The 21,473-nt window shown below is 35.3% G+C and overlaps 1 long non-coding RNA gene across 1 annotated transcript in view; it reads right to left on the bottom strand.

Moving 5' to 3' along the window:
• Positions 1–19,151: 19,151 nt before the first annotated feature.
• LOC149134866 (uncharacterized) overlaps positions 19,152–21,473 on the bottom strand; it is a 103,765-nt gene continuing 101,443 nt past the window's right edge. The window contains exon 3 of the long non-coding RNA XR_016242470.1: positions 19,152–19,420. This is a non-coding gene — a long non-coding RNA (uncharacterized LOC149134866). The remainder of the gene's footprint in view (positions 19,421–21,473) is intronic.

Below are 21,473 nucleotides of genomic sequence, written 5' to 3'. Positions count from 1 at the left end.
GCATGTATGTGTGAGTGTGTGTGTGTGTGTGTGTGTGTGTGTGTTTGTGTGTTTGTGTGTGTGTGTGTAATTGTACATATGTATTGCAGGGACTGTAATCGCCCAAAAGCATCGGTCGAGAATTCCTAATATTGAGGAGGCTACGGAATTAGTCGAAACTAAAAATTGCCGATCAATATCGGGAATTCTCGACTGGTGCTTTCAGGTGATTATACTCCCTGTCTCTGCACATGCAATTAAGTAATGTATCGAACGCATTAGAGCTTTTTTTTAGTTCTTATTTATAGCAATGAAGATATACTAATGCCCTAGTCATATTTATTGGCACAAATAATTTTCCTTTTCGATAAAACATAGCACACGGCTGTCTATATTAATTATATATATATTTATATAACGAAAGAGGGGGTGTATTTTCACGCAGAAAAAAAAAATTGAAAAAATTGCTTTTGAAAATGCATGTGAATTTGAAAAACTTGTAATTGTTTTTAAATATATTTATTTACATACCAAACTAGTTTCAACAATTTAAAAAAAAAAATTTATCAACGGTAAAAATTTAAATTTGCTAAGTAGAAAAACATGTTTAAAAGATTCAATGTTTATAAAACTCACTAATATCAAATATGATATAAATGTTCACAGCATTCAATGATATTGAAAAAATATTGTTCATAATGTTTAAATGCACAAATTTCAATAGTGTTATAAGTGATCGATAAGAAATGTGGATCACGTTCGGTAAGAGGGAGAAACACAAGGGAGAAAAGCAGATAGCAAGAAAAGATTTTTGTTATGGTTTCTGGGATTCTTTTTCGGTCGTGTGCAGAGATTTTCGCTTGTAACGGCGTTTTTTAAAATCCAGTGTATTCATAAATTTTTTCCGTGAACGGATTTGATTTTTTATTCGTTAAGGTACTGATGGTGTCTGGTTGATTATCTTAAAAGGCCAGTTTGTAATATTTACTGAAGTTTGATTTTGATTGGCGGCAACATTTCATTGGTCTAGAGTTATGTGACATCAGCAACTGGTGTTTGTATGGTGTTATTGTGTAATTTGGAGTTGCTGTTTGGAAACCCAAGTGTGAGACTTACTAACGTTTTAAAATTATGTCTGTTGTGTATGGTCGTTGTTTTTTGTGAGGAGAAATTAGGTTTATTATTTCCTTTTACTTTTTAGTGTTTTTTTCTCCTTTCTAAAGCTGTGGTTTACATTTTTAATGAACATGATTTCCTTATTCAAACGGAATTGGGTTGAAGTGCTACGGTGCATTGATAGAGAGTGGATATATGATATTTTGGGTTTCTGTTGCGGAGCATTGGTCTAGGTGTTTGCTTGCGGAAATTTACCTGGTCGAGAGGTCCCAGATTTGTTGCCTGTGTACCTTCAGTCTGTCAGTTAAGGTCAAAATAGTTTCACCTATGTAGTGTCCATCACACCCTCCACATTTGAGAAAAGAGATTAAGTTCTTCGATGCACAGGTGAAGTGATTTTTTTTATGGCAAAATTTGACTTGGCTTAAATTTGTGTGTTGAACCCTCCAAGAGGAAGATGTAAGTCCCGCATTATGTTATTATTTGTATCACGACAGAACGTACGCGTTACCTGTATACAGTAAGTTTTAACTATTTTTCTAACGCGACTCTCTCTATTTCTATCTCCCCCTCTCATTCTTCCCTCTACTGTTCTTCGCCTCTACCTGTCACTACTTCTATCTCTCTCTCTCTATCTCTTGTTACTCGTCCTTCGCCTCTCACCGTTACTACTACTATCTCTCTCTCTCTCTACCTCTCGTTGCTCACTTTTATTCTACTTCCTCCCCTCCTTTTCCCTCTGCTACTCTTTCTCTTCACACAGCCTTGGTCACGTGTGTCCGGCTGCTATTTCTTTTCGTTCTTGGAATCACCAAGCTCGCACGTACTTCTTTGCCCCTCCTGTACGTGCTTCACAGCGTTCGAGACATACACACTTCACGTCTGGCTATACAGCCTTTTTGTTTGTTTATTTGACCGTTTCGTTTTCCTGTCTTGTTTTCCGTCCGCCACTACCCTCCACGAAAACAATTTAATTTGTGTTCGTGGGAAGAACCATTTTAACGATGCGTACTGCCTTAATTCTTCGAAATGCCGGAGTTTTAATGGTGGCAGCTGATGAAGGGGATGTTTCTATGTGGCCTGCTTGTTTGTTGCACCTTGTTTACCTTTTTGTCCTTGTTCTTTTGCCACGTCATGTACCCAGTTATGTATCTATATGTACATGTGGATAAACGTATATACATACATGTACATATATATGCATATACTCATATATTGTTTATATATATATATATGTATGTATGTGTATATATATATATATATATATATATATATATATATATATATATATATATATATATACATATATATGCATACATATATGTATATGTATATGTTGGTGTATATATACATACATACATACATACATATATATATATATATATATATTAAACCCTCCCATATATATGTGTGTGTGTGTGCGCGCGCGCGTGTGTACGTGTGTGTGTGTATGATATATATTTCCTAACAAGAATCTGCAACCATCATATATATATATATATATATATATATATATATATATATATATATATATATATATATATATATATATACAGACATGCAGGATAGACACGTTTAATTTTCAAAATTTCTGATCTAAGCGTCTTAATATGTTTCCAGTGATGTAGAATTTACAATGTAATTATTCTTTTTCATTCCAGGTGCCATTATATTAAACATTTGCTAAGAGTAACCATGCCACGCGCAAAAAAAAAATCAGCAGAACGGTCAGATTTTCAAAGAGGTCCTATTGTTGGGCAATCTGACGCTGGTCTTAGCCAGCGAAAAATTGCCGAAAATGTTCAAATTCCTCTTGTTACAGTTAATAGAATTATAGTGTGATTCAAAAGCCAAGGAAGCGTGTCAACAGATTCTTGTCCCGGACGACCTTGTCCTTCGCAAATGAAGCATCACTATTTGAAGAGAATTGTGGAAAATGAACGCCGTTCGAAGTCTTCTGATATTGCAAAACAGCTAGAAGTTAGTCCAAGAACGTGTGTTACATATCAGCATAATCTTGGTTAATATCATGAAAAGAAAGAAATTGACTAAGATGTCAGAAAAATCCAGTTCATTTTGGGATAGAATGATTTTCTCAGATGAATCCAGATTTGCATTATTTTCAGACAATGGACGTGTTTGGATCTGGAGGCTTCCCAATCAAGAATTTGATTTGAAACGACTCCAACCAAGTGTGAAACATGGTGGCATCTCTGTAATGGTATGCGGAGCTGCCACCAGCAATGGTCGTTCTGAGCTGAACGAACGTGTTGGAACCATAAACTCTGAAAAATACATCGAAATACGTATGCAAGGACTACTTCCGAAGTATTCACACGATAACATAATGGAGAATGAGTTTTTATTCATGGAAGATGGGCCTCCATGCCACACAGTGAAAAGGAATCAACTATGGGTGACTAAAAATGGGATAAAAAAGATTCCTTGGCCGAGCCAATCCCCTAACATGAACTGAATTGAAAATATTTGGAGCATACTAAATAGAGCTATACGAAAAACTCGACAGAAACCGAAATCTAAAGATGAATTGTTTTGATTGTTGCTGTTTGAAGAGAATTGTGGAAAACTAACCCCGTTCGAAGGCTTCTGACATTGCACAACAGCTAGAAGTTAGTCCAAGATATATATATATATATATATATATATATATATAAACTTGTACACACACACACACACACACACACATACACACATATACTTAGATATGAAAAGAGCATACACGTACCAATTTTGAGCAGCAAATTCCCGACTTACATGTTCTATCAAAATTCTCGGTATACATTACTCCACTGAGTAAGACAAGCATTGACCACAACCAGATTTCAAATAAACAACATGAGCAATCTACCTAATGATATACATGTAAAGATATCGCAGTCAATGCTTCAGACACTACAACGATTAAAAATACAAAAAACACATAAAGTGCATTATATGAAACGAATGTGGATAAACTCTAGTATAGATGAGCATGGTTTAATGATGAGCAAATTTAATGAAACAGAACATAAAATCCATTACATTATGTTAACGATAAACTATCACTAATAACCCGTTCATAAAATCACTAAAATTAAAACATTCTAATGTATAACAAACCACAAGTCTGATAATTTACGAAGAGGTTGCTAATGACCTTTCATTTATAATTTCGAAAGCGAACGTGTAATTTGTAACCGTTATGACATACCATTACATTGAGCAGAAACACACATGGTATTTTCTGCGGTGAAACATGTATAGACAAGAGCAGTTGCAATGGAAAGAATACAAGTTTGTCATATTTCTATAAATAAATGCATGTGGTAGGTTAGTGTAATAGGTAGGAATCGGAGAGGAGGAAAGAAGGTATTGTGACATACAAACGCGTGCACACGTACATGTACATGTGCGCATATGCATACAAACACATACACACACATATATACATATACACATGCATGCACATGCACATATATATATGCATGCTAACGCGCATCCGTAAATGTATATATACACTCGTATCACTATCGAACCTCTCATATATATATACACACACACACACACACACACACACACACACACACACACATACATACATACATACACACACACACACACACACATACATATATATGTGTGTGTATGTGTGCATGTGTGTGTGCAGGGTGTGCAGGGTGGGTGAAAAGTAAATAAGCATTCAAAATTCCTTTTAAAAACATATTGAAACACATGATACATGCTTTTTATTACATGGGAAAATGAAATTAAATATCCATATATGAACGTAAGCACCGGTAGCGACAACTAGTTTCTTCAATCGGCCAGGAATGGAATGAAAAATCTTCTGAAGGACGTCATCTGTGATATCATTCAGAACCTCCTGAATCCGTGTCTCTCAGTCCTCTAATGTGCGAGGTTTTTCATTGTACGTCACTTTTGTGTAACCCCAACAGGCAAAAATCACATGGAATGAGATCTGAACTTCTTGGAGGCCTTTCCATATTCTATTCTGTGCTCAGAGTTTTTAGGTTTTAGATCCTGCACATAATTGCGTTCCCACGGACGAAAATTCATTTCTTTATGCAACACTGTACGTATTGTGTGTCTTGTTTGTCCACTTTCACGAGTTTCTTGACATGCTGATTTTTGCGGATGCGATGAAACATTTCCTGCACTGTTCCGACGTTTTCCGTTTATCGGGATGTGGTTGGACGACCACGTCTTCTTACATCGTTCACAGACACCGTGGTCCTCAGATTTGCATGACAACTTTTTATTGTCTCTGGACGAAGTGTGGCCTGCTTACCTTTCCATGCACGCCACCATCACTGAACCAAAACAATGGAATTCCACACTTCATACCCTGGTGCTATCTTAGCTCACTCCTGTACATGCAAGCGACCGGCTGGAAAATAAGAAACAAGACAATGAGAAATCCCCATTCTTTTAACATATAACTATGAGACAAAATCTTTGACGGCTGGTTACTAAAGAGAATTTGCCTAGTAAATTTGCCAAGTAATTTTTTTTCTTTACTAAACATTCGAAACCTGTAGGTCTAACCATTAAACATAAGGTAAAAGTTTTTATTTTTTCTTCCCTTTCAAAGGGAATGATATGATCTACGAGTGTGAATACTTGAATGCTTAATCATGGATTACGTTCGTTGACCTTTGTTTCTTATAGTTCTCGAGATTATTGTATTTGACTATTAATGTTATGCCTTCCCAAATCACTTTTGTTAATTGAGTTAGCATATAAAGTGCAGAATCCTCTAAAATACAGTTATGTAATGAAGTATTTTACTAGAGTGTTTAGAAAAAAAAGTGGCGGCTTCGATAGTCTATTAATGTAAATTTAGCTTTTTTCTTTTTGTACTGTCAGCATGTAATATCTGTAATGCGCAAAGAATCGACTAAAGCGATGACAGTTATAATATAAAGACCTACGATAATCATGATATATTTCCGTTTTCCAGATCTATTTGTGATCTGCATTGCATAAAATATCTAAAAGACGGCTATTATATTTCTATAATTTGTCAGAAACAAATCAGAATTTCACTGGTGGATTGTGTAAGATGTACATACTGACTAGGTTACCCTGCTCGGCAGAATCTTCGGAACTCATGGTAACTGGCACCCCCGTTGAAATCTTCTTACTCCATAGATTCGCTACGGTAGAGCACCTATTTTGTGCGGCAGGAACAAGATTATTACACGTAAATATGTTACTACTTTGCCATAAATAAGAGGATAATAACAAAATCAAGAAGATAGCAATGGAAGGTTATTTAAGAAGTGCACTAAGAAAATTGAGATATTTGGAATGAGAGCTTTTAAGCTATGTGAAATGTATCTAGCTGTATTGTGTACTTAGAATGAAAATACCTTTTTAACATAAAATATAGAAAATAATTGAGAAAGATAAAGCTACGACTGAAGGAACTAACATATCAAAACTAAATGACTGACATTAACTTGCCTGAGAATCAAGTGAATGCGGTCACCGTATCCAAGCAAGAGAATACAACGTTCACTGGCAAAACAAAGACAAGAAGCGTAGTATGAAAATAAAATGAATTTGATAAGAATAGTCTTGACGGGGGCCAACTGGAACTCCTTATACAATTAAAGTAGTCATAGAATAAACCGAAGCCCTAATATCAATTAGTCGGAGGGGATTTTATTAGACTTAAGAAAGTAAAAGCCAACAAAAATAAACAGCGACTAATCCCCACCCATCCCTTCATTGTATGAAACAACTTCACTCTGTTTCATTATGGCATTACCGTTCACATCTTGTTTCCTAGTTTCCTTCATGCTTGCAGAATGCATTATGGAGAACATGCAGACATTTATTTTGTCACGCAACACTAGAGCGAAAATGTAACTAAAGGTGCATTTGTACGAAGTTTACACCTTTCGAAGTTCTATCTTGTAAAGATCGGGTGGTATGCTTTTCCTTGTGCGTCCTCAGAGTCCCACGGGCATTCCTCGCCTGCAGCTGCAGGAAGAGGTTCGATGGTAAGTCATTTGTCTATATGAATATTGTAGCCTTTGTCAAACAAGTTTTCATTCAGCGACAACGCAACAACAGTCGACGCAACCGTTGACGCTGGAAGATCCGAAGTGTCCTAAACAGTGTAGATTTTGTATTTCCACGTATACCCACAGGCTCTGCCAGTTGACTGCCATAGTTCATGAACTTTGATTTCAAAGCGGACACGCTTGGTTGGGTTGTATTTTTGAATCGGCACCTTCCCTTGAATTTCCACAAACTCTCGTCCGTACAAATGTCCTGTGTGGGGACATATAGCGTTCTAAAATTTTCAGCCACTTCGTCAGCGACAGAACGTGAAGCCTATCATCCTGGTTCTCGTTTGAGTTGAAATGTATATTTTGAAAAAGCGCCAAAATTTGTTCACGTGGTATCGTTTCCGGAAAGAAAGGTGTCAACGTAGCTGAATCCAGATTCCAATATGACACCAGGGTCGATTTCTTCACGATGCCAATCAGTATCAGCAGGGCAAGCAGAACTTTGTTTTTGTCCCCTGTGGTTCGAAACCAATCACTGCAATACCCGGGTCTGATATGCTGGAGATAGTTTTCACCATAGTCATTCATTTCGTTCACCATATATTGGAACATTTCATCCGTCAAAAACTTGTGGAAGATTTCCAATGATGCAATTCCATGTTCAAGTTTTGCCTATATGTCAGGCGAACCAGTAAAACCATGCCGTCGGACGAAATTGTCTCTCGCTCACCACACGACATTCTGTTGTCCAGGGCCATTCATTGCTGCCCGCCTGCACCTTATGTTCCCCGGAATATTATAATCGCTATCGGAATCATCTGCGTCTGAACTAGGAAAATACTCACGCTCAGAGTCATCGTTCGAACCGGAAGAAACGACTTATGAGGTGGTGTAGCTTGGTGTAGCGTGACTCGACGACCGTAAATTTGAGGAAACGACGCGACGACGAAGTTGACGGAGCTGGAGTGGTAGGACAAATTGACAATAAATTCGACGAAACAGGACGCGACGACGAAGTTCACAGAGTCAGAATGGCAGGACCAGCTTATCGGGTTATAAATATTTATATGAAACATCTAATCGGCTTATTAGTTAACAGGTGGACCGTTACTAATTCAGGCGACAGGTTCTATGTCACGCGTCGTATAATTAAATTGACCGATTTAAAGCATGTATATTGCATGCGAAAATTTACGTCAAACGTTTTAAAAGGGTTAATGGCAACATACCAAAAAGATGTCAACCGTAACAAGAAAAAGTTGTGAACTAATATCGATTAGGAATAATTAAAAGTAAAGTTCCTTTCTGAGTCATAGTCTCACAGGGTCGGTTTCAAGGTTTCCGTAGCCTATAAATTCTTTACCTTGGCGGGACGCCAGCCGGTCACAGGTTTTCTCATTTTTGCCAGCTGAGTGAACTGGAACAACGTGAAAATGAAGTTGTGTTGCACAAGAACACGTGTCACCCGGTTCAAGAATTGAAACCACAATCTTACGGTCATGCATTCAACACCCTAACCGCTAAGCCACGCGACTCCGAGTGTAGGAAAGAATTGGGGTAAAAGTCAGCTATCTCCTGTTTTGAAGATTTATAACAATGGTAAGCAACAAATAACATTTTAGTGGAAACTAAAACATATTTAGATGCAATGCGACAATTGTCTCAATTGACAAATGTTCAAAACGTACTGGTATAAATCTGAGTAATTAGGAGGATATAAAACAATTAAATATGATTGAAATTTATGAATATCTTGGATTGCTGTAGAAAATAATCCTAAACATTGAAATTAAAGAAAGCTCTCGGAAAAGAATATTTTTGGAACACGAAGGAGATTCTAAGACCTAAATTAAATACAGGAAACGTCATAAAAGCAAACGGCCTAATTGCAGTATCCCTAATAATGTGTGGAGCAGGAATTATTGAATGGATTGAAGTTGAATTGATGATCATTGACAAGAAAATGAAGAAAAAGCTAACACTGCGCAAAAGCATGCAATTCCAATCTGATGTAGACTGGTTATACGAAGCAAAAAAACCCAAATAGCAATAAAAAGTCAAATGTTAATGAGCGTCTCAGCGGTAATATAATTAGAGAAAATATATTGCGTATTTCAAAATTAAGTAAAAAAAGGAATCATTGAGGACGAAGTAATGTAAAGAATTCTTTAGAAAGTGTGCTGAAGCCAAAATCAGAAAATAGTAAAATGCAAAACAGAGGAAATCAAAATTTGAGGAAAAAAAGCTTCCCTCGGAGGTTTTCTGTAAAATAAACCTGATAAGGGATGAAATGCGTAATAAAGTGAAAATAATAAATGTTAGTGTAAATTGGAGGATGAAGACGACAGATCAGGCGTTCTTTGGTGAGGGATGTGCGATGATTTCAAGGAGTCCATTGCTAACATTGTATCAGAATGCCTACAGTTAGTGGAGAATGAATTCAAAAATGTAGGACTCATAACATTACCGTATCAATACTCTAAACGTTTTGCAAGAACAGTGGCAAAATTTTCGAGAGTAAACCTTGAGAAATGATAATAAAATGAGAATAAGTGCAGTGTAGAAACCTGAGTCAGAATTATCCAGCAAGTCCTCAAAACAGTGTAAAAGAAAGATCTGAAATAGAAGGGGAAAAAATTACAAACGGTTTAAAATAATCTGCATTCTTAAACATGAGTTGCGATTCGACAGTAATCATAATGTATCTGAGTACTACATTAAGTCAACAAAACAGCAGGGCCTAATAATAATAATAATAATACTAATAATAATAATAATAATGATAATAATAATAATAATAATAATAATAATAATAATAATAATAATAATAATAATAATAATAATAATAATAATAATAATAATAATAATAATAATAATAAGAAGAAGAAGAAGAAGAAGAAGAAGAAGAAGGAAAAGTGACGAAGAACGAAGAAAAAAGGACGAAAACGAAGAATAGCAAAGCACCATAGGATGTTCGATACGAGTATACACGACGACTTGTCTACTCTGTAAATATCCATTACTTGTTAAAGTGTAAAAAGAAAAAAAACAACGAGAATGCTGAATATAAACCGCGTAAGTAAAGCTTGTAAAATTTATTGATATTTACTTCCTATAATTAAGAACACCGGGGTTTGTTTAACATGAGAGATGTACTTGTGTGTTCTGAAAAATATCCATTAGCATAGGTTAAATAACAACAAATTAATTCGAAAAAAATGAAAGAAATGTCGAGCGCACACTGTGTAAGTGATGCTTGTAAAATTTATTGATCTTTATTTCGTATAATTAATGTAATTCAAATGTTTGTAATTGCCAGACATAGAACATCACGTGTAAACAAACTAACGAAACATATTAGCAACCCTATTCAGTCCCTCTAAGAAAACTGAATAATCAATACAAATAAAGCAGTGTTGTTCACTCTAACGTTAGTAAAAAAAAAACTGTAGAATGCAAAGTTTGAATTTGAAGCGTAAAATAATCAAAAGCTGTAGCGCTCAAGACTATGCATCATCTGAAGCACGTATATAAGTAGATGACGTTGTATGTAAAGAGCCGCCTTTTTTTTCCTTAAGTTTCGCAAAATAAAACAATTAAAAACAGCGCGAGAAGAAATGGCCGTTAAACTTAGTTTTCAATATCATAAGGTTATTTTGCAATCATTCTAAAAAACTTTGCTACGTGAGTAAAAGAAGATTTTCGTATTCATAGAGATATGTGATATGAAACATAATCGTGGATTTTAAAATGCTGAAGTTCTTTTACATAAAAATACATGGTAGCGCGGCAATTTAATGTAATAGATATTAGATTAATATTAAGTTTAGTATTTTCATTGAAATTATTCACAATTCTATGCGATAACAGTGATCACTTTGAGTTAGATCGCAGAAAGCGAAAATAATTAAATAGAAACATAATGTAACAGAGCATTAAAATATACAAGACTTATGGATGACATGAACTTTCAGTCATAAATTGGGACAGTTTTGTAAGTCTTGATGTAGTGTAGTATCATTTCAGATGTATCTGTTTGTGGGGAAAATAATTTTAAGCTTATATTTATCACAAATACGAGCTGCTATCAAAAAGTTCCAAGACTAGCTCTGTAGCACGCCAACAGTTGGCAGCACATGGTTGCGTGCGCAGTAAGAGTTAGCGGAGAGCTTCATGAGGCACATCGAGGAACATCGCTGTGTTTACTTCTCAATTATAAAAATTGTGCTTTTATCATCACGTGTATGCAGTAGTCTGCAATTTTAGTCATGGATAGGAAGTTGGAAGAAAGCGATTACGTAAAATTTTATATTAAACTTGGGAAGTGTGCTACAGAGACATTGAGCGTGCTTCGGCAAGCTTATGGTGACGAGGCAAAGGATCGTACGCAATATTTCGTGTTGTACGGGCGCTTCAAAAGCGAAAGAACGTTCCTGAAAGATGATGAGCAATCTGGAAGACTTTCCACGAGCGTCACCCACCGAAAAGTTTGAGATAATTCCTCAGCTTGTGGGTGAGAGTCGTTGGGGGAAAATCAACGACATTTTGAAGTGCTTGAGGGAGGACATTTGGTAAAAGCGAACGGATCTGTGGAGCGCGAGGAATTGGATTCTTCATGAAGAAAATGTTCCCTGTCACCGAGCTCTCCTCACATGTGAGTTTGCCACCAGAAACAAACATTTCCTCTCTCCGCGCCCGTTCCGTTCGGTAGACTTACACCCACGGACTTTCATTTATTTCCCAACATGCGAATGCCGCTCATAGGTCGCCGTTTTAACACCGCGAATTGCAGAATGTCCTTGACTTGTTTACGGAATTGCAGAAGGTCCTTGACTAGCTTACTTCCAGGCCGGATTCCGAAAGTAGCAGGAGCGCTGGGACCGGTGTATTTCGAAGGAGATGATGCTAAAAATTAGGTAAATAAGTTATTTTTCATTAAGCATAACTAGTCCGGGAAGTCTTGATACCAGCTCGTATACGAGTGAGTGATAGAAGTGTGAGTCATGTCTAAATCCCCTAATATTGTGCCTGAGTCAAAAAAGCAGGGAAGCACCTGTGAACATACCTATAGGAAGAGAAACCAAGACATCAACTGAATTCACGTCAAAGACTGTGAATAAAAAGTGGTCCTGCCAACGGTGAATGAAATTAGGATACAACTGGATGCTCGTTACGTGCGCCTCATCCAGTATTATCTCCAATGCGTATTATTGTTGTTCTCTGATTATAATGTTAGTAGTGAGGTTATAAACCTCCCAGAATAACAAAGAACAGTGATAATTGATGTGAGAGAGTGAAGAAATACATGGAGTTCAGACTGAAAAAGGGTAAACTGGAGATGGAATATAAAAGGATGTGCGGGCAAAAGAAGAGGGACTTATATTAAGAAATCAAACATACGGACAATATATATTTTGCGATATATTACGATGACTTAGTGAGAAAAAGCAATCATAATTGAAATGTATAGACAGGCAACATAGTTTATAATGCATATTTTTTGTTTTGTTGACCAGAAGCATTCATGGCAGATACATATATCAAATATAGAAAGATGAGTACTGCATGAAGTAACTCTTAAATCAAGTTTAATAATTATAGAATGATATATGAATAATTAGAAATATGAAGCAAACCTAAAAGCAGGTAGGCTGATTGATGGTGAAAACAGCAGGAAAAGTTTGCCAAAACAATAAAGAAATAAAATAAAGAAAAGGAAGTAAAATAACATGAGTGTAACAAGAAAAAAAATCAACGTTCATGGATAAATAACCATGTTGGCATACAAAACAGATATCGTTAAAAAAGAACCTTTGTTTTGCTGGAAAATGGGAAAATAGACAAGTATGAAGAAAAACGTCTGGCTATATAAGAACAAGCGTTTAGAACAAATTCCTTAGAAACAAGTTTTGACAAACGCCAGCAAGACCGTAAGTAATGGATGTGTGTCATATTAAGTAGAAATATGAACGATTTACTTTGTGTATCAAGTGAGATTACTGAACAGTAATACAAAAGCTGACATGACGTGATGGGTGAGCTATAAAGTGGGAGGTTAGATGAAAATTTAGATTCCAAGTATATAAAAATGTTCCTATCATAAGACTCAAGCGCTAATTGAAAATGACTATTATAATATCCTGTGGGATTATTTCTCTGCTGAAACTAACCATTCTCTTGAATGACAGAGACGATATAATGTCGTAAAAGAGAATAAAGCACAAAATACAAAAGATAATTACTTTGGTACACCACTCGATAGTGAAGTCGAAGTAAACGAAACAGAAGCCTTTCTGAACATAAGTGGAAGACTGAGAAGATTCTGGAGTTGAAACCATCTGTGTTATTGGAGTGCAGAGTAAAAGAAGGTATAGCCGCTAATACAAATGAAAATCATTGAAATTAAGACATAGTTAGAGGAGTTGTCATCCTCAATTATACAGAAATACTGGACAAGACCCTTGACAATTGAACGTAATTGTTGTCACTAAATCTTAAAGACATGAATCATTCGGTATTGTCACCGTTTGCGATCTACAAAACAACTGCGTTAGCAGAAGAAGTTGCAGCGCAAAAACAGCAGTAAGCATAGAGACTACTACAATAATAATAATGATAATTTTAATTTCAATTTGGGCATAATCCCAGAGAGTTTTGGGGAGGTGTTTTGTAGATTATATTACCCGCAGTGCTTCATTGATACTTTATTTTTTCGACCGCAAAAAGATGATATGCAAAGTTAACCTGGTCGGGATTAGAGATGAGAATGTAAAGAACTGGTAGAAAATTGATAATAATGATTATTATTCTTTTTCATTTCGGTACAAGCGCAGCACCTTAGATGCGAGAGCCCAAATAGATTATGTATAACCTTGTATTTGGATGCTAGTTTAAATTTCCAACCTAATGGAATGGAATGAATTTGAGAGTAGAAATCTGAAAGGGATACCGCGAAACACTTTGCCTTACCCGGTAAGTATTCTGGAATTGACCATAATTTTTTTGTGGACATTTTGTAGAAACGTAAAAAAAAAAAAAACTGGTCAGTGGGCAGATGAACCCAAGAGAGAAACCCACTATCCGAATTATACTAATTAGTATTGCTACTGGTTTATGATTTAAGCAATAATAATGTATACCTTTGACCAAACGGGATCTTGTAAAGATACATACAATAACTGAAAAGAAAACGATGAAGCAAAAGGCAGAGAAATGAGCTCCAATGAAAATACAAAATTACAGAGATTGAATGACAAATAGATAAGATAAAGATAAGGCAAACATTAAGGAATTATAAGGTAAACAAAACGACAAAACTAGTTACCAGTAGTGAATGAACCAATACCGTACCGACAGAAAAAAGCTCTGCTCAGAAATATTGAAAATACATTTTACTAACAATAAAAACGAAGATCGGTGGAATGATGTGCTAGGTACTGAAATATCAATGAGCTTTGAGTCAGATATTTGGAGCATAGAGGGTCAAACATAACACAGACTTGTTATAGAAGTTTCAAAGTGAGATGGAAAATAGATCGAAACGAGAAAGTACAAATATTACAGATGAGGAATTCGAAGAGATATTCCCGAAAATACCAAGCTGGAAAGCCATAGAACCAGATGGTGTTCGCGAATTCTATATTTAAATCGTTTCAAGCATAAAGCTGTTCCTTACTGACTGTATAGACAAAGGCACACCAAAATAGATTGCAAAGTAAATAACAGTGCTGTTGCAGAAAGACAAAGAAAAACTAGATGTCAGTAATTACAGACCTATTGTGTGTTTACAATTACTCTAGTAGTTATTAACTGGCCTCATATATGAAAGGTACTGCTTTCCGGAGATAGGAAACCTATTATCAGGGAGTTCAGAACGGGTGCAGAAAGAAAACAAGGGAAACTGCAGATTTCATAGACTCCATGGCAGGACAAACGGAAGGCTAAGTTGACCTAAGTGGCATCTGAACTCATAAAGGAAAGAGGGAGAAATTGCCGCTAAGCCCAACGTGGACACTCAAGCTGAACTGTACTTATATACCCATTGAACATTGAACTCTTAGATGTAAGAACCTATTAGTCGTCCCAGTTATAAGGTGTTACCTCAAAATAAAGGTCTGTAATTCATTGAATTTGAGGGTTCAGACACGAAAATTGTCAACTTTGAATGCAGCTATCATAAAGACGAATGGAATTCGATATAACAACTCCATATATATTGAAGCGACTTTAATATGAACAGAAAAGTATACAAAGTAACGATTGTTGAAGTAGAAAAATACATAGAATTAAGCAATGAGAAATTTATTTGTTTTATAAGGATGCATGTATAAGAAAAGAATGTAAGAAAATAATATATTGCTAACTATAATTTAGCGAAAATGAAAATATTTCGATCGAGGATAAAATGAAATATGAAAATGAAATTCGAAAAAAAAAAAAGAACAACTTCACCTTCAATTCATTATAGAAGAAAAATTTGATTGTGTGTAAGAATACCAGAATAAAGATGTAATCTAATCTATACCAGTAAAAAAAATAATTGCTAACTACGTAACATGCTATAAGAATATAATAATGAAATTAGAGGCTAAACTTAAATGAATACTGTTCTATTAGTATGATTGCCTACATCGATTAATCCCATCTAGTCAATGTATGCTGAGTCAACATTGAGTTAGCTAGGTGTATTGACAAAATTACTGACATTTCAGTATGACAATTGAGACATGTTACGAAATATATACACAGTACACGAAAGTGATATGATTACTCTTATCTGGTACATGTCTATACTGACTAACTAACGGACAATCTAACTTGATAAAAGAATAAAATATAGGAAAGCAATTCAGCTATGCATCACGTACATTTCTAATTAGAAACACAAACGAAGAACAAATATCTAATTGGAACAATATGAAAAAAAAAATTGTACACCAGACATAATTAATAAGACCATATATTAAAAGGAGGGCAACGTCCCATAATTTACCTAACAGATTATGAGACTATAACTCGTCCACACAGACCCGTAATTACAGAATTGATATTATACATAACTGCTACACAACATTATATAAACTACACACCATAAAGGTCTATATAACAAATTCTACACAATTATCACAGAACATTATAACAGACAGATCAATTGAGAGAAATATGTAAAACAACCATTCTCAAAGGTATTAGAAACAAAAGTATCTATAGATTCCCTTTAGCCTATACATGGATAGGTTAAAGTACAACAAAAAATAAGAAAACAAAATCAACTCAACAAATCAGAACAATTATAGCATAGACACACTCGCATTTCTCAAAGACAACGCTGCACTAATTTCGGAAATAAAGAGATCTAACTGCTGGTACAGAAGAAGATCATGAGCTTGTGTAGAAAGTATAATGATATTATCCACCCATCCATCCAATCCACCTATCCATCCATTTTCTTCGCCCACAATTTTGGGTACAGTTTTCAGATACATTCTCAGTTGTGCCCTTCAAGGCAACTCATTGTGCTTGCCTGCAAGATTCCCAAGTGTGACCAAGTGAGAGTATTGATATTATCTCGTCCTTTGCCTAACTCTCCAGCCGGTTTATAATATTATTAATGCCGATAATGTTAATGTGATAAAGTAATTTAATACTATACATGTTACATTCCTATAGGTAGTAGCTAGGCTTTCGAATGTTCAGTGTTTAGCCTTTATTTTTATAATGAGTTGAAAGTGTTTTCTGTGTAATATGTACGATTCAAAATTGTTATATTTTCTGTATATGTGGGTAGGGTCGTTTTGTTATACATGTTTTTCATTTCTTTTTATTAGACCTAGTGTATAACGTCTTTTGGAGATTGATGCTGTTTTAAATCCAAACCGGCTTGCTATCTCCATTTCCAGGCCTTTCTATTTTGGACAGTCTCTACATTTCTTTTACCCAGGTACAATCGTGTCTTAGAAAATGTTGCATTGATTAAGAAGCGTAACATTCTTTTGAAGTTTAAGATAGTAATATCTGAAGAGGTTAGCTGTAATCTAGACATTATGGTCTATATATTTTGAACAGACTTTCCATTTAGCTTACACACATATTATTGTCAGTTGTAACTAATGCATCAATTGAGAGATATTTCTCTTTATTGTGATCTTTCATTTTCTTCTCTGTGATTTCAAGAAATATTTGCTGTAATATTCTAGCTTTTGTAAATCTTCATATCCCAGAATGTAGTGCTTAAAATTTAGTGAAATGATTTCTCGTGTGTATTTGTAAAATCTCTTTTGAAGGCCTAATTCTTGAGTGCTAACATAGAAGTATATAAAACTCCAATACCTGCCATATATTGAGTGTTTTTTTTTCCAACATTACATGGCTAGAATCAATGTGACTAATTACCCCTACACAAACTCAATGATTTGAGGACATAATTTTCTTTTATGTTACAGGCTAAAATCATATGGGCTCCAATTTACGTCCCAATACCAACGATTAATTTCATTTTCAATTATAATTATTCCCTTTGTTAAGTCTTCTTCGACAATGGGATGAATTTTGTTCTACCAACGCCATACGAACAATTTAGATTTTGAGTATTTAACATTTTGTTTTTCCTAGCTCTTTGTCACAACTGTATCTTAACATAAACATTATCTTTCAAAAGTAGAGAATTACTTTTTCCTTTCAACTTTTATACGTGATCACATTAATTTCCTATTGTTCTCAACTAGGTATCTTTTGAGTTCTCAAGCTGATGTTTTACAATAGCCTACTATTATAATTTCGTGTACGTATTCTTTCTATGAGTTATATTTAATTTCACAGTATCCCTCTCTTCTCTCTCTCTTTCTAAATACACACACACACGCGCAAACACCTGCACACACACATACACAAACATACGCAAACATACAGACACACAGACACGCACACACGCACATATCATATGTAAAGTCGTGTACATAGTGACAAATTGAAACGAAGCCTCCTCTCTTTGTGGTTTAAGGTCATTTAATGTCGGCCTTTGTGTGACGTATTTTCTAAATCTCGATTTCATTTTCATTTTCCCTGTCTAGTCGTGCTAATTCACTTAGTTTTCAGTGGAGAATATTATAACTATAACTTGCTACTAGAGCAGTTAAAGTAATAGTTATATATTGATATATATGGCTATTTTTCTGCACTTAGTTTAGATTTAAATATTAATGTAATGCGTTTATAATATTCCTCCCTAATTGTTTCTGTCATCTTTCAGTTCCAGAATATGTGTGGTTTATTAAATCTAAATAGTTCAAAGTCTGCGTTTCAACAAATTCTCTTAAATCTGTTTCTTGTTTTAACATGAATTTAGTGGTTGTTATTCAATTTTGTTTTCTCTTGTATGGCGTCGTGGTACAATGTTACTATTCTGAATCTTCGAGCCGGTGCTTTCAAGGTTTCCAACTGTGTGGTTTCTCTCTTGTATAACGCATTATATTTTCTTTATAGAGTAGAAATAGAGAGTATTTTAATCTTTGAATCTTTGAGCGGCTTCATTTCTACGAGTCATCCCGTTGTCAAGACAGTGAAATTATTTTACAACTGTTTGCTTCCATATCATCGTATGCATATTCACCAAGCACCATATTGATAATAATAATGATGATGATTCGGATGATAATGATGATGATGATGATGATGATGATGATGATGATGATGATGATCATAGCAACAGCAAGAACAAAACACCAATAATACTAAGAATAATAATGATACCTATTACAAATTTTTGCAACAAGGGCAGCTTGGGGGAGGTGGAGATGAATCTATGTCATCGACCCCAGTGTTCGTCTGGTACTTGTGTTATCGAATTCAAAAGAATGAAAGGCAAAGTCGATCTCCGCGGAATTTGAACTAAAAAAAAAAAACGTAGCGACAGGCGAAATATCGCGAAGAATCTCGTCCGGCGTGCTAACGATTCTATCAGCTCGCAACCTTAAGAATTTAAAATAATAACAAAAAAAAACTCACCAATAATATTAATAATAAATTTAATGATGATGATGACGACGACGACGACGACGACGACGACTGCGGCGGCGGCGGCGGTGATGCTGGTAGTGGTGATGATACCTTTCGTTTTCAGAAAGATAAAAGCTGGGTATGTGATCAAAGAATGAAAAGATCAATTCCTTTTCGGAAGACTTGTAACAGACGAACATCAACAGCTGGTTTCATTGATTCATATACATTGCATTATTTTACTGCGGATATTAGATCGAATCGGGGCGAAGAAGTATGGCGTGTTGATTCTAAAAAGAAGTAAGGTCAAACGAGTTAGTTCTGCGACATTGCCTTGGGAAGGAGTTGGTGAAGTGAATTAACGAAAGATGAATACACATATCTGGGAACATTTGAATTAGACAAATTGATGGAAAGCCAAATGAAGAAGATGCTTTCAGGAGTATTACTGAATAATGAGACTAATTTGAAGACTAACTGAATACGTTCTGAGCAATAAATCCATGGGTGATCACTCTCTTTAGCTATGGATCTATCGGAACTGCAAGCTTTAAAAAAAAAACATACAAAGAGACTGCCGATTAACCACGGTGCATACCACACCATACATGATTTTGACCAGCTCCTCCCAACAAGAAAGAAAGGAAGATGAGGACTGATAAGTTATAAAAATTCCGTTTAGTCAGAAGGAAACGATATTGCTTCGTATAAAAAAAACAAAAAAAAACAAGCAAAATACTATTTGTACAATTAAGGGAAGTAGGTTTATTACACACACACACACAAAAAAAACGAAAACAGGATAAGATGAGCTACAAAATACAGACAGAAAACAAAGTGAGAAAGCAAATGGAACGATTGGCGGTCAGTTCTTTAGAGATTTAGCAAGGAACATAGATCCTAAGGCAAAATGGGAGTAGTTACAACAATTACTAAAAAAAAAAAAAAACAGGCCTTAAATCTGATGATTGAAGAATGTGTTGTGAAACTTGAGACAGTTTGGCATATTTTAAGTGAATGCACCGAATTGGATGATAGATATTAAAAAAAAAAAGTCATGACAACGATGCCGCTAGAATTGTTCATTGGGAACTATTTAGCATGTCTGAACTTGAGAAACCGAGAAAATAATGCGAACAGAAGTCAATGTGTGTGGTAAAAGCGAACATTCTTTCGAGTGGGTTCATGATACAGTGTAATCATAGAATCGAATCTCGGAATCCTGCTATTGTGTTGGAAGGCAAGCTTAGACACCTCTTCCTCTGTGTGCAGTAAAATCGTTATAAACCAAAGTGAAGAAATGACGAAATCTGAAGTTCTAAGGAGAGATATCAAGATGCTACGGCCAATGAAAATTGTACCTATTGCGCCAACTATTCTTGGTGCCCTAAGTTCTGTGTGGAAAGAAATTAAAAAGTGTTAGGAAAAGATGAATGTGAAACGAAAATATAACACACCCAGAAAAAGGTATTACTTCTCAGTTCAAAGAGTGTCTGCAAAATCTCATTAATTGAAAGGACTACACCTCCTTAGATCACGACAGAGGAATATCTGATATATAACTGACACTGACAGTAAGAATATGGCTATGTCAGATATGATAATAATAATAGGATGACATAGAATAATCCTTGTTGTGCTTGTTTGTTGCTTCTGACACCTCACTTACAGCTAATATTTACAGATCACCGTTGTAGATAATGCTGTATTAATCTATTCCGAACCACTTCATACCATATGAAACACATTCTTGCTTTGGAGTTAACGAGAGGAAAACAGTAGCCTCCAAATATTCTTTCAAATCTACAGTCTTTAAAAATGTACATTATTCAAGGTTGTACTGCACATGAAAGAAAGACTAGACGATGAGGCTAGAATACCTTTGGTCATAGGTTAACCGCAATATGATTGAACTTGGATCTCAACAACATTATAATTTTGGGGAAGCAGTCTACATTTTTGTTAAAATGTTATTGTTAGTTAAATTCCTATGCTTCTCTCATTTTCTGCTTTTGGAGTTTACTTAGTGCATTGTCGGTAAGTGCCTTCTGTCAATTTATGAGCATTTTTACTCTTCCAGTCTATAGTTGCCCTTCTTTGAAATATTCTAATGGTATATGTTAAATACTGATTTCAAATTTTGACACGAGACCGGCAAATTTGAAAGCGAGTCAAGTCGATTAGTTTTTAATTCGTGCTTATTTGACGACTCCGAAACTATTAATGGTAAAGTCAAGCTCGGCGGAGGTTCGAGTCACAAATGCTGCTAAATATTTTAGCAAGCTTGCTAACGATTCTGCCAACTCGCCATATTAGTATATGCTAAGTATTAAACAATAAATG

The sequence above is a fragment of the Octopus bimaculoides genome, chromosome 7 (assembly GCF_046866305.1).
Source record: "Octopus bimaculoides isolate indiv1 chromosome 7, ASM4686630v1, whole genome shotgun sequence".
NCBI lineage: Eukaryota > Metazoa > Mollusca > Cephalopoda > Octopoda > Octopodidae > Octopus > Octopus bimaculoides.
The sequence above is the reverse complement of the archived record's forward strand: the minus strand, read 5'-3'. Positions and strand labels throughout refer to the sequence as shown.